Here is a 14,324-nt window from a genome sequence, read left to right on the forward strand (position 1 = left end):
CAGCAAGCTTTATGCTTCTCATGGAGGTGGATTACCAGGAGCGCTGCAGCTGCACAGCCCAGGTGCTCCATGTGCCTTGCGAGTGTGGACACCTCAGGAGTTAGGGCGCCCGGGGCTGCTTTAATGGGCTCTAACTTGCAAGTGTAGCCAAGCCCTTAGACTATGTCACTTGTGTGACTTACTTGTGCTATTGTAATAAATACAATAGACATGCAATGGTCAGAAATTGCACCAGCAGAGAAGTATATTAAAGGGAAACCCTAAGGAAATTAAGAGTTTAAATTATCCTCCACATGTCCCGCGTCCCACTAAAATGAATCCAAACCACAGGGCATGTGGGCAGAAGTATCAGTGTCAGGATGCTACATTGTTAGCACAGTAAATGAAGCTGCAAAATAAATGATGCTTAAATGACCTCACTCTATTTTTTTTACAATTCGGTATTAAGAGGTAATAGATACAGATGGACACCAGGCAGGGTCATTTGGAGGATGAAGCCTTTATGCTTCCATCCCCCACCACTGTCAAGTTTTAGCCAATTAGGACAAATCAGCAAATAAGAACAACCTCAGGTCTCAGTAACTGCTGCAGGTAGCAAAGTCCTACAGGGAGCAGTTTCTGGCACTACACCTGCCCAGCTCTGCTCCCTGGCTCTTCTCAGGCTCCTGCTCTCTCCTTAGCTCTGCCCCACTCTGGCCCAGGCAGGGCCAGCTCCCACGGAGGATGGGACCCCCTGGCCTGGTGACTCCCTCATTACACTGCCTGGCCTGTCAGTGCGGCTAACTTGGAGCTTTGGCCTCTCCCCATTGCCCAGGGGACTGTCAGTCTCAGGGTCCTGATTTCCCATTGGCCCTTTCCCCTTCTACTGGGACTGGGAACTAGCCAACCAAAACCCCCACTAAGCTTTAGTAAGGGGCCAATGGTCCCTTACATGAGCCGGCCCCATGAGGGTCACTGATGGCCAGAGAAAGCAACATGAGCTGGTCCCATGGTGTAATGGGCAGCACTCAGGACTCTGAATCCTGCAATCTGAGTTCAAATCTCAGTGGGACCTTGTGGTAAAGCCCTGGAGCTCACACTGCTCCACTTCCCTGTCTCCAGCTCTGCAAGAGCCATTTTTTCCCCTCCTGCTGGATGGGTCAGGGCTCTAGAACTGACACCTGAGGGTTGGGATTCTCACAGCTTCACCTGGTGCCCACAAGTCTGGCACTTGCCACTGTGCTTGAAGGAAGCAGGGCTGGGCAGACGGAAGCCCAGCACCTCTCCTCCTCTGGGCACCTAGAGCAGAGGCGGCTGGTGCTGACAGCTCCAAGGGAAGGCTTAAAAGCCACAGAGGCCAGGGCAAGAGGAGGAGAGGACCATGCCTATGTGTGGCCAGCAGACAGCCACAGGGCCAGCCTGCTCCCTGCTGTGCTGAACCCCACTGAAGGCCACCCACAGACCGGCATGCAGGGCGGCTGCTGCTGTTTCTCAGGTCATCTACTGAGGGGGCTGAGACACTCTGGGCACAAGAAGTTAAGTTCCCAGCGACAAGTGAGACTTAATTGTATGGGGCCAGGTGCAGGGCTTTGGCAGGGAGGCTCAGGCATGGGGGATTGAGGTGCAGCGGATGGACCGGCTGTCTAGGCACAGAGATTTAGTCTCCCTGAGGAGGAGGAGGAATCCTGCTGACAGGCAGTGGCTGTGCAGAAAAAGAGGAGGGGTTCCTGGGACTTTTTTTGCCTCTCTTTTGCCTGCCTGCTCACTCTTGCCTGCTCACTCTGATAATCACTCTTGTGGTGAATGGTGAAGCTGTTTCCTAACAAGCCCAGGTAGCTCAGTTGGTCGAGCATCAGGCTCTTAACGTGAGGGTCCAGGGTTCAAGCCCCTGTCTGGGTGCTCAGCTTTTAAGTTGCCTTGTGTGCCAGGAGCCAAACTCTGTTCACAGCCACACAGGGATTCCCAGAAGCTGTGGCCATTTCCTGGAAAGGTTCCTTTCCTCAGCAATCAGGAGAGAGGCCACATCCACATCCACAGGAGCAGGCCTAGAACACAGTGTCTCTGGCTGGCAGGAAGCGCTGTGGGGCCAGGTGCTGAGAAAGCCCAGAGGGGGAGCAGCAGAGATGGGGGGAAGGGAGAGAGAGAAGCAATGAGGACAGAGCACAAGTGTACAGGGGGCATCTGGTCTGGCTATTGTGGGGAACTTGCCTGGTTTATACATGACCCTGGTGGAATTGGCCAGCAGAAGGATCTGAGTCCCCACCCCCTTACCCAGAGGCTGCCTGACCTCGAGGACTGTTAGGATACAGATATTCAGGCCTGTCTGCAGAGGCCTGTACTTTAAGAATTTAGGTGTATTTTTATCACTTAGCTAGTTATAAAGATATAAAAGAGAGAATAAAAAATCATTGTCTGTCTGTGTAATGGCCTTCTCTTACTGTGACAGTCTGAGGCCTGGTTCTTCGGCTAAGCAGCAAAGGCAGCCATAAGCTGGGAAGTGTATGGTCACATCCTCACATTCCCAACTAGTCACATTGAAATAAGGTGCGATTGGGCTGTTAGGAATACAATCCTGCCCTGATATTCCATCACCTCCAGAGAAAGGGAAACTTAGTTTGGTAGCATCCTGTCTGGCAAGAACTCACTTATCAATAGACACAGCTGGAAAACCCTTATGTCTGTATAGATGTAGTTGTGAAATCCTCCCTTCTGTATTGTTTTGTATGTTTATATGCATGGTCTCTGTCTGGGTCTGTGATTGTTTCTGTCTGCTGTATAATTAATTTTGTTGGGTGTAACCAGTGAAGGTGGTGGAATATAACCATGTTACAGTATATTAGGACTGGTTAGTCTAGAGAAGGCGTGAGGGTGCCAGGCGGCGCGGCGGTCGGGGCCACGTGGTGAGTGTCCCGCTGAAGCGCTGGCCACCCCCCTTCTCTCTCCCTCCGCTCCCTCCCCTTCCCCCCCACTAGACCGGGCGCGCACTCTGCAGCAAGGGAGTCCACTGGCTCCAGCCACCCGATAGGGTTTTTTTTTGTTTTTCCCCTGCTTTGCCGGCTGCGCCGTTGTTTTTCCCCCCACCCCCCTGCTTTGCTGCTCAAGCCCCACCATTTTTGTGTTGTCCCCCGCCCCCCACTTTGCTGCTCCAGCTGTGCCGTGTCCCTCCCTCCCAGCTTTGCTGCTCCAGCCCCACCGTTTTTGTGTTGTCCCCCGCCACTTTGACACTCCAGCCACGTAGCGTCCCCCCCCGCTTTGCCGCTTCAGCCGCGCCGTATCCCCCCACACCCCCACTTTGCCGCTCCACCCGTGCCGTTTTTTCCCCCCTGTTTTGTTGCTCCGGTGGCCCCACCCCATTTTTTTTTGCTTGGGGTGGCAAAAAAGCCAGAGCCGGCCCTGCCCACACCTGACTCCCTGCCATCTTTACAGGGGCCTGACAAGCTTTATTTGTGTTTGGATTCTGCAAAGCAGAGGAGCAGGTGAGGTTTTCCTTGCAAGTTGTGTGTGAGTCAATCTTTGGCCTGGTCTGCACTACAAAGTTGTTTCTGCAGAATTATATTGCTCAGGTGTGTGAAAAACACACAACGCTCCCTCGGTCGGCAGCTTGTGGCTGGTGTACACAGTGCAATGCCACGTCTGGCGACAAAATTGCCCTGTTTTGGTGACAAAATAAAACGACTTCGATGAGAGGTCTAGAGCTTTTTGCAGCAAACTTAAAGTGACAGAGTGTCAGTGTAGACACTGCTGTTCATTATATCACCATAACTGGCCTCCTCCAGTATCCCACAATGCCCTCCGTGAACTCGCCTGCCCTGCATTCCTGCTACAGAGCCATGGGCCCCTCCCCTTTCATCGCTCTGGGAAGTTCTCACAGCTGAGCCTGCTGCTCTGCTCCGGCAGCCAGGAGCAAATCACTGCCGTGGATGCTGCTCTCTCCTGCAGTGCGAACACAGACAGGGGGGCGGGAACTTCCATACATTGTGGGGGGCGGGCACTGGCATCCAAACTGTGACATGCCCAGGACATCCCTTCCCTCGAGGAGGCTCTTACCTTCTAAACAGGGACGTCTGTTTTCTAGTAAAATCACTAAAAGGGAAGGAGAAAACTCGAAAGAGGTTCCTCCTGGCGCTCACGTCCGTGAACCCGAATACTCTGTCAGTCCTCAAAGAGAGACCTGGAGAAGGAGACTTGCTGAAGCAAAGCCACAGGGGTCTCTGAGGTTTCCCTGGCCTCTCGCCCCTGTCCTGCCTGCCTGATGTCAGCATCTCTCTGTGAGGTCACCACATCCCCACCACCTTTGACCAATAGTCTGAGGTCCTGCAAAAGGCCTTTGTGATGTCACTGCCACACCCCTCCCTTGCTGTGCTAATGTCCTGCCCCTGGCCAGGCACTTTGGAGTTTTGAGCTACTCCCTGTGGATCACCCCACTCAAGGAGCGTTCATTCTAGGCAGCAAGCCGGCTAGACAGGAAAACATCAGACGCTGCTCCCAATGCCACACTCAGTTTTTCAGAAATTAGTTGACTTTATGGCCAGAAGAGACCATTAGAGCATCTAATCTGACCCCATGCATATCACACGCCTCCTGTAGGACACAATAGCTACTTTTGGGGGCAACACATTCCAGAAAGGCAGCTAGTCTACATTAAATGACATCAAGAGATGGAGAATCCACCACTTTCCTTGGTAGCTTGTTCCTGTGGTGAATCATCCTCGCTGTTGAATATTTGTGCCTTAGTTGTAATATGAATTTGTCTCTTTTCACCTTCCAGCCATTGGGTCTTGTTATGCCGTTCTCTGCAAGATTAAAGAGTCCTCTGATATCCAGTATTTTCTCTCCATTAAGGCCCTTCAACATTTCAATGAGGTCACCTTTCAATCTTCTTTTGATAAGTTAAACAGGTTGAGCTCTTCCAATAGCTCACTAGAAGGCATTTTTCTCCAGCCCTCAGAACATTTGCCCCCCACCTCCCCGGTGGAGGTCTTTTCTTTTCATTAGAAGAAATAAAAGAAAGGCGCCTGACAGACAAACTAGGTTCAGCAAGGAAGAACTAGCAGGTCAAGCCAGGATCTCCTGGTGAGTAGGAAAGCTCTTCAGCCAGCTCTGCCCAAAGATCACTATCTAGAGGCCACTTCCCATAGAGTCCAGTTATGGTTACAGACCCATCCTGAAATTAGAGCAGGATATTTTAAAGCTTATTCTCACAGTAAAGTAACACAATTCAGCCATGTATCAGAGGGGTAGCCGTGTTAGTCTGGTTCTGTAAAAGCAGCAGAGAATCCTGTGGCACCTTATAGACTAACAGACGTTTTGCAGCATGAGCTTTCGTGGGTGAATACCCACTTCTTCGGATGCATCCGAGGGATTTTGGAGTCACTGGAATCGAATGCCCTGGCTCAGACAAGAGACACAGGAAGATTTTGCTGTTCATGGATCTGTGCAAAGCAAATTTTGTCTTTGTGTGAAACTGAGGTCGGAAATTAAACGACCACATGGTGGCCCAATGCTCTAGGGAATGTGGGTGAAGGACTCGGGCTGAGAAATGATTTAACAGGGGCTTGTATTTATTGCCCCGATTAAAATCTATGGCTAAAAGGCAGCCACTGTTGTTAGTACTTGTACCTGTGTAGGGACACCCCAGTGGGTGTCAAGTCCATTGCCTTCACCAGGGGCAGTCGATTATTTTATCAAGGTACAAATTTCTTGGCCAAGGTCTAGGCTCCAGAGAAAACAATACACTGCTGATAAGAAGAAGTACATCAAAAGATTTTGCAGCCACCATGGGCATAACTATGATGTGTCGTGTTTCACTCTTTATACCTGGCGCCACCTCCTTTCCCTTTGGCCTTGTAGTTGACCAAGGGCAAAGCTGAACATCTCCTCAGATACCAGGGAGTGTTTATGTCCATTCCTGCGAGCTACACAGGGGTTTGATGTTGCTGCTTTCAGTCCTCCGGCTCTGCCGGGATAAGGAACAATTCAGGCTGTCACTGAACTGAAGGAGGAAGATCAGTTTTTGACAGGCAGAGGGACGCCTCCTCTTAAAGGTGTTTGTCTGGCTGGCAGTCCTGGTTCCCAGGTCTCGCCCCTGGGGCTCCAGCAGTTTTGGGACCGGGTCACTCCCTTGGCCCCACCTGCTGCCCCCAGGCGCTCCCCCACAGGGGCCCCGGCAGTGCAGCGGAGCTGAGCAGTGTCTGCCTGCTCGCTACAGTGGCTGCCGGCCCCTCCCCATGGCAGGGTAGGGTGGGGCTGTGCTTCTGCGCGCTGCCCCCACCCCGAGCCCCTGCAGCCAATGGGACGCTTCGGGGGCGGTGTCTGGGGGCAGCAGTAGACGGAGGCCCCCCAGCCCACCCTGCCTTGGAGCCTCCAGTAAGTGCTGCATCCCTGACCCCCTCCCAGAGCCTGCACTGCCAGCCCCTCCCCCCATACATCTTCCCAGTCCCAAACTCCCTCCCAGAGCCTGCTCCCCCCTCCACACACCCCTGCCCCCAACTCTCTCCCACAGCCTGCACCCTCTCCCTCCATACCCCAGCCCCCAAACTCCCTCCCAGAGCCTGCACCCCTCCCCTTCCCACACCCCTCCCGCCCGCCCCCAATCTCCCACCCAGAGCCTGCACCCCCACCCCTCCTCCTGTTCCCGCTACCCCTGCCCCAGCCCAGAGCCTGCACCCAGCACCCAAACTCCATCCCAGAGCCTGCACCCCAGAACCCCTCCCCAACCAATCTCCCCCCCAGAGCCTGCACCCCAATCCCCAGCCCCAGCCCAGGGCCTGCACCCTAGACCTCCTCCCCCCACCCAAACTCCCTCCCAGAGCCTTAGGCAGGTGGAGGGGCAGAGTTTTGGGGGCAGGTTCTGGGTGGTATGAGTGACATTATTGGCCCACTGGGAGGACTGGAGGACTGGCACTGGCCCTAAGGTAAATTGAGGTTGAGACCCTGCTTTAAGGGATTGAAGCAATGCTGGAGAGACTGACGGGCAGGGAGCTGGGGAGCTGTGTGTGCTCCAAGGAGAGTTGTTGTTGTGGTCTGGTGACACAGAGCGGGGGTGGGGAGTTTGTAAGCTGTGGTGTTTGTATAGAGAGAAAGTTTACTAACCTCCAGGTTAAAAACTGGTCCTGCTCTGGGCTATACATGACACTCTCTGTTGTGAGTGTAGGTCAGTGGGTGAATGTTTCCCTGCAGGATAATAGGTTTGTAGTTCCAATCCAAGTGATTCCCTTTAAAAACTTTTTCAAATGAAAATCGATTTCCAGACCCATCTCCTGTATGTTCAGGAGTTCGCTGAATGGAAGGGGAGGGGGGGCTTGAAATGAATTTAAACACTCAGCATTTTCCTGTGCAAATGAATAAAGACCTAGCAGAGCTGTCCAGCAGCTGAAATCAGTTCCAGTCCTCAGCGTCTCTAAGAGGGACACTCGGTAGCTGAGGCATGTGGGACACCTCTGTGGTGAGGACAGGTGAAAAAATGCTGGATTCAATGAAAGCTGAGCCCATAGGAGGGGAAGCACCACACAGCACCACACAGGGTCATAAAACTCAGACACGGGGCTCCACTGTCACTGCCCCTGTGTTTTCCATCATTTCTATCCTACGGAACACACCCTCCCCCTCCCCCACACACTGTCACACACAACCTTCTCCCCTTGAGCCCCATCCCACCCCTCCCCCTCTCCCCCCACACGCCATGGGACACAGCCTCTCGGTGACTCCCCAGATGGGGGCTTGTCTCTGCATCTCCCCAACAGGGGAGCAGAGAGCCAAAAGGGCCACAGGAGACCAATGGAGCTAGGCAGGGATAGAAAAGACTTCCCCTCCATTCTCTTCCCAAGAGTCCCGTTAATCTCACCCATGGGACATTCCAGCACCGGGTGGGCTCAAAGCACTAACCTTCCCCTCAGCAACGGAAGGGGGAACCAGCTCTATCACATGGAAGGAGGCTCCCCACCTCTGCTGCTGCCATCCTGCAGCCTTTAATATGGATTTGTTTTAGCTAATGCACCCCTCCCACACACACACACACACACTCTGCTAATCCATCCATGAAACATGGAGACAAGCTCCTGAAAACAGGGTCCAGTGGTGCAATGGGTTAGTGCCCAATACTTACAGAGCAGTGCTGAGTGGAGTTATGCTGAGGTTGTGAATTCAAACCTCATTTATAGCACTAGTTTCCTTTAAGCAAATGGCTTCTGCCAATCATTTTGCCTGCAGAAAATACAAGTGCAGCTCAGAAGACACCGAGGTCCCCTTGTTTTACAGAGAGCAGGGCAGATTCCACAGATCTACCAGGCTCTGCTCTCCACCAGCCGCCTGTGTCAGGAGGGGTCGAGCAGAGCCCAGAGCACTGCCCCCGACTCCCCCTCAGTCTTTGCTCCCCAAACCACCTGTGTGCTCACCCTCTTCACTGTGAGACTCAAACCCTGCCTGGCTTTCGGTATGTTGGGTTTTTGTTGTCTGTCGTGTTGATGTGCATGTGGGTCCTGTATAATTTTTGTGGATGCCTTGCATAGTTTTGTGTGTGTGTGTGTGACTTTTGCATGCAGATTGTTTTTTGCTAAGTATTCTTTTGGTATGTGGTTTTTGTGCTTTCTTGTTGTGGGCTTTTGCTGTATTTTTTGGTGTGGATTTGTTCTATGTTTTGTGTGGCTTTCCCTTGTGTGTATATGGCTCTGTGCTGTGTGGGTTTGGTTTTTGTTTATGTCTGTGTGGGCCTGTGCAGTCTGTGATGTTCTCTTTCTCTCTATTTGTCTCTCTGTTTGTATCTTCATGTGTAAATTCACTGGAACTTTTCAAAATTTCCACAGCTTTGCCAATTTTCACCAGGAATTTTACTCATTAACAAATTCTCACTTGTTTCCTACCAGTTGGTGACCATTGCCCCAGGGGCCTGTCAGTCTCAGGGTCCTGATTTCCCATTGACCCTTCCCCCTTCTATTGGAACTGGGAACTAGCCAACCAAAAAAAACCCACTCACTTTTAGTAAAGGGCCAACAGTCCCTTACACAAGCTGGGCCTGTGAGGGAGGGAGAGCTCAGTGGTTTGACTATTGGCCAGCTAAACCCAGGTGTGTGAGCTCAGTCCTTGAGAGGGCCATTTAGGGATCTGGGATAAAAATCTGTCTGTGGATTGGCCCTGCTCTGAGCAGGGGGTTGGACTAGATACTTCCTGAGGTCCCTTCCAACCCTGGTATTCTATGATAGGGTCACCAATGTTCAGAGAAACTAGCACAAGCTGGGCCCATGGTGTAATGGTTGGCATGCTGGAATCTGAGTTCACATCTCAGTGGGACCTTGTGGTAAATCCCTGGAGATCCAAGCGCTTTCCTATCTCCAGCTGTCTAAGAATGAGTTGTTTACCTTGTGCTGAGTGACTCATACCCACTGGAGCCAGGTCTCTGGTGGGAATGGGGTTTAGAAGTGGCTATGGTTTGACTGGGTGTTTGGGATTTCTGATGCCCACAAGTTTGGCCCTTGTGCTTTCTACCACACTTTTCCTCTTGCCCACATGGCGCTTGAAGAAAGGAGTGTCAGGGCCAGGTTTCATAGTCAGGGCTAGGCAGGAGGGAGGCAGAGTCCCAGGCTGGAGCCCAGCACCTCTCCTCCTCTGGGCACCTAGGACAGAGGCGGCTGGTGCTGACAGCTCCAAGGGAAGGCTTAAAAGCCACAGAGCAACCAAGGGCAGGGCAAGAGGAGAGGAGAACCATGCCTATGCGTAGCCAGCAGACAGCCACAGAGACACCCAGCCAGGCTGCTCCCTGGCATGCCGAACCCCCACTGAAAACCACCCACAACCAGCTGCTGATGCTTTGTGGCCAACATCAGAAGACGGTAGGAAAGCAGGGCCAGCCTCCTGGTGGGGCCTCTTACTGTTCCCACTCCAGGTGCTCACTTTGGCAGTGGGGCAGGAGATTTTACCCCAAGAGGCTTTTCCCCAGCTGGCGAGAAGCAGAGAAACACCCAGGCTCCCAAGGTGCTATGTAGCAAGTACCCTCCAGCACAGGGACAGGCGCACACTTGGAAGAGGGAAACTGCTCTACACTCTAGCCCGGGCAGCCACCCATTTTCTTTGGCAAGTCAGGAAGGGCAAAGGAGAGACTGGAAGCACCTGGGGCTCATGCCCCAGCCTTTGTGACACCCAACCCCAACTCCTTCCCGGGGCTCTAGCTGAAGCCAGAGCATTGGCCTGAGCGGCCAAGAAGAGGTTCCAGCCCTGAAGGGAGCAGGACTTTCAGTACAAAGGTAAAATTGCACAACCACGAAAGGACTCGAACCCTCAATCTCCTGATCCGAAGTCAGATGCCTTATCCATTAGGCCACAGGAACAAAACCTTTCCAAGCACTTATTTGGAAAAGGCAGACACTGTGTTTCTCAGGTCCTCTACTGAATGGGGCCGAGACTCTCTGGGCACAAGAAGTCGAGCTCCCAGCGAGATGTGAGACAATTCTCTTGAGCCAGGTGCAGGACTTTGGCAGGGAGGCTCAGGCATGAGGGACTGGGGTGCAGCGAACAGACCAGCTATCTAGGTGCTTAGATTTGGTCTCACTGAGGAGGAGGAGGAATCCTGCTGACAGGCAGTGGCTGTGGAGAAAAAGAGGGATCTCCAGGCTGCTCAGGTCTCCTTCTTCCAGCTCCTCATCTGGCTGAGCTGCTCCACCGGCCTGGACAAGTCCTCTGCATGCACAGGAAATAGCCCAAGAGCCATTGCTGCCCAAACCTGTGCTGGGGGGTGAGCTTCTGTCTTCCCTGTCCCATCTGCCCTAGAACAGACCTCTAGATTGAGAGAGACAGTCAACAACGATTAAGGCTAAGATTATATAAAGGGGGTCACAGAATCTGTGACTTTCAGAAATCTCAGTGACATTTTCCGCCTCAGCCCTGGGGCAGGAAGACTGGGGCTGTCGGCCAGTGGGGGCCTCACAGCTATCAGCCACCAGTGGCGGAAGGGGCTCCCACAGGCCCATGCCACCACGGATGGACCTCACAGCTCCCAGCTACTGTGAGCAGCGGGAGGCCCCCAGAGCTCCCAGCTGCTGTGAGTGGATCCCAGAGCTCCCAGCCACCGCATGGGACAGGGGGACCCTGGAGCTCCCAGTGGGGTGACCAGGTTATACAGTCCGGTCAGCGTTGCTGCGGGGGTCAGGCAGGCTGGTCCCTACGTGTCCTAGGGCACCGCACTGTGCCCTGGAAGTGGCCAGTAGGTCCCCCCTGCTGCACCGCTGACCAGGAGCCGCCTGAGGTAAGTCTGCACCCCAACCCCCCGCCCCAGCCCTGAACCCCCCCAAACCCAGAGCCCCCTCTTGCACCCCAGAGCCCTCACCCCTGCACTTCAACCTCCTGCCCCAGCCCAGAGCTTCCTCCCACACCTGGAACCCATCATCCCTGCCCCACCCCAGAGCCATCACCCCGTCCTGGACCCCAACCCCTGTCTCAACCCACAGCCCCCTCCTGCACTCTGAATCCCTCGGCCCCACCCTGCAGCCTGGAGCCCCTCCTCCACCCCAAACCCCTCATCTCCCCACAGCTCCCACAGGCAGACCCTGGGCTCCCAGCAGCCATGGGTGGCCGGGAGCCCCCAGCCCCACCCCACTGCGTATGGACCCTGCAGCTCCTACGAGCGGACCCCAGAGCTCCCAGCCGCTGCGGAGGGACCCGGGATTTCCTAACAGGCCTTGATGGCGGGAGGACCCCGCAGCCCCACGTCGTTGCTCACAGACCCTGCAGCGCCGCAGCCCCGGGAGCTCCCGGCCGCCCCGGGCAGGAGAGGAGCCCCCGGCGCTCAGACACCGCAGGCAGAGCCCGGAGCTCCCAGTCACCGGGCGGGGGGGGGGGTGGGTGAGGAGGAGCCGCAGCCCCGGGAGCTCCCGGCCGCCCCGGGCAGGAGAGGAGCCCCCGGCGCTCAGACACCGCAGGCGGAGCCCGGAGCTCCCAGTCACCGGGCGGGGGGGTGAGGAGGAGCCGCAGCCCCCGGCCAGTGCAGGGGGCCCCGCAGCTCCCAGCCGCCGCGGGCGGGCGGACGCCAGAGCCCCCCGCTGCCAGCGGGACCCCGCGGCCGCCCCGGGCAGGACCCGTCACCCCGCGACCGGCAGGAAACAGCCGCGCGCGGAAGCGCCTCGCGCCCTGTGACCCCCCCCCGGTGCTGCGGCTTCGCGCCAGGCGGGAGGCGGCGCCGCGGCTGCGGTCTCGGTCCCTCCGCCCGGCAGCGGGACCCGCCCCGCGCGGCCTCGCGCCGCTTCTCGCGGGCGGCGCTGAGCTCTGAGCGCACAAGGCCCTGGCGGCCCCGCCCCGCATCGCTGTCAGACAACGTCACCAATGGGAGCTGAGCCTGTCAGAAACGTCAGGTGGGGAGGGCCCAATGGGAGACCAGCTTTCAGAGACCCGCCCCGCGGGAGGGCCAATGGGAGATCAGCTGTCAGAAAACACTAGGCAGGCCGGCACCAGCCAACCAGGAACCGCCCCTCATCTCAAGCACCCGGGCAGCCCCACCCCCACCTGTCCTATGCCCCACAGCAGGAGCCAGCGCCGGGTGACTCGTGTCACTCGCCCCAGCAACCCCCAAAGCAGAGTCTCAATTCCCCTCCCACACCGCTGCTCTTCATTAGGTAACGAGAACCCCACCCAGACACCAAAAACGGGGGGAAACACTTTCTGCTTCACACAACCACCAACCCCCCCCCCCCCCCAGCCCCTTCCCCATGTCTGGCCACAGGCTCCCAGCTCAGGGTGACCACACACCCCGTCGGGGCAGGCTCTGCTCAGCCCGGCTCCCCACAGCCTGCACTAAACATGTGGGGCCCAACCCCAAAACTTACTCCTATTTTACCCCTATGGCCCCAAACTGCCGCTTTTAATATGCAAATAAGCTGCTGCCACGCTCAGGCCACGCCCCAGCTCTCCAGTGGAGCCACCCGGCAGAGAACCAGGTGATATTTAAATTAGCCAGGACGTCGCTCAGTCTTTGCCCTCTGTTCCCAGCAGGTGGCGCCGGAGAGCTCCGAGCTCGCTCACTTCCCTTTCTCGCGTCGGCTTCAGCCCCCGGGTCACAAACGCACCAACCGGGGAGCAGGAGTGCGGGGCTGCTCCAGGGTGACCAGATGTCCCATGTTTAAAGGGACAGGCCGGTCTGGCTGGACTTTTTCTCATATAGGAGCCTATTGCCCCCCCACCCCCGTCCCGTTTTCCACAGTTTCTTCAATGTCACCCTATGGGGCTGCTCTGCGGGGACGGACTTGCACACTTGGGATGTTAGTGCAAAAAACTCCTCCTGGGCTGAGTAAAGGGCAGAGACCTGCCCTTAGCCTGCCCTGAGTGGGGGTCACCCAAACCGACCCTCACTCGCCAGGCAGGTGTCACCCTGCTGCCTGGGGAAAAGGCAACAGGCCCCACTCCCCAGCTCTGCCTGGGCAGAGAGCCAATGAGAACTTCTATTGAAAGGGAAAGAGAATCAAGCCTGAGTTTGGGAAAACCCCACAACCACATTCAAATCTACGCTCATCAGCAACCCCCCACCCCAGAGTACGCTGGGCAGTGCTGTGCCTCAGCTTCTCACCTTGCGGTGTGACAGGCCAATCCAATGTTCCTTTAACAGACCCCTCCGCTCTCCTCCCCCCAACCCCCCTCCCCTTGGGCAGCAAAGCCCCAGGGGTGGGGGAGGCAGCGAGTGATACTTCAGCTTCTGCTGCCACCACTCCCTCAACTGGCTCTCGGTTTGCCCTGTTCACTCTGCATCGCTGCCGCTCCACGGCATTGTCCTTCACCCTGCTGCTGAGAGCTCCTGTGTCGCCACTTCCCCTGCTGCCACCTGCCTGTCTCCTGCAGCCTCTGCGTGGCCACGTAGTGGGGGAACCTCGCTACAAGTGCAGCCTGGGCAGCCTCTGTCATTGCAACACCATGGGCAGGGCGTGAACCGCCAGTTGGGGGAGACTAACGCCCTGCCCCGCCCCTTCCACCTGAGGCCCCGCCCCGTCTGCAAACACCCCTGTGCCCAGCGTACACCAGCCCTTAGATCCCTCTTGGTATTTCAATGCAGGCACTGACCTGTGAGAGGAAAACATCAGCTCACAGAGACGGAATTCCCCACATTTAATCTCGCTGCACTTTCCAGAAAGTCACAAAATTAATTTAATTCTTGCTAGGACAGAGAAAAAATAAGTGACACTAAGTTTTTGGCTTGGTCAAATAAAATTAAGTGTTTAATTAACATAGTAAAATATGTCCTGATTCCACTAAATAACACCATAACATGAAATAAGAAGAGACAAATCTTGTCAGTGATGACTAATTTTGCAAATGATCTTCCCATTATTAATTTCCACACTGCCCCCGGTTGGAGGTCTGGGAACCTCCAGTGT

At 55.4% G+C, this 14,324-nt stretch overlaps 1 non-coding gene across 1 annotated transcript; it reads left to right on the forward strand.

Moving 5' to 3' along the window:
- The first annotated feature begins 982 nt into the window (after window positions 1-982).
- Window positions 983-1,054, forward strand: TRNAQ-CUG. The gene has a single exon. It is a non-coding gene; the product is annotated as a tRNA-Gln (tRNA).
- Window positions 1,055-14,324: the final 13,270 nt, after the last annotated feature.

The sequence above is a fragment of the Mauremys reevesii genome, linkage group 12, assembly GCF_016161935.1.
Source record: "Mauremys reevesii isolate NIE-2019 linkage group 12, ASM1616193v1, whole genome shotgun sequence".
Classification (NCBI taxonomy): Eukaryota; Metazoa; Chordata; order Testudines; family Geoemydidae; genus Mauremys; species Mauremys reevesii.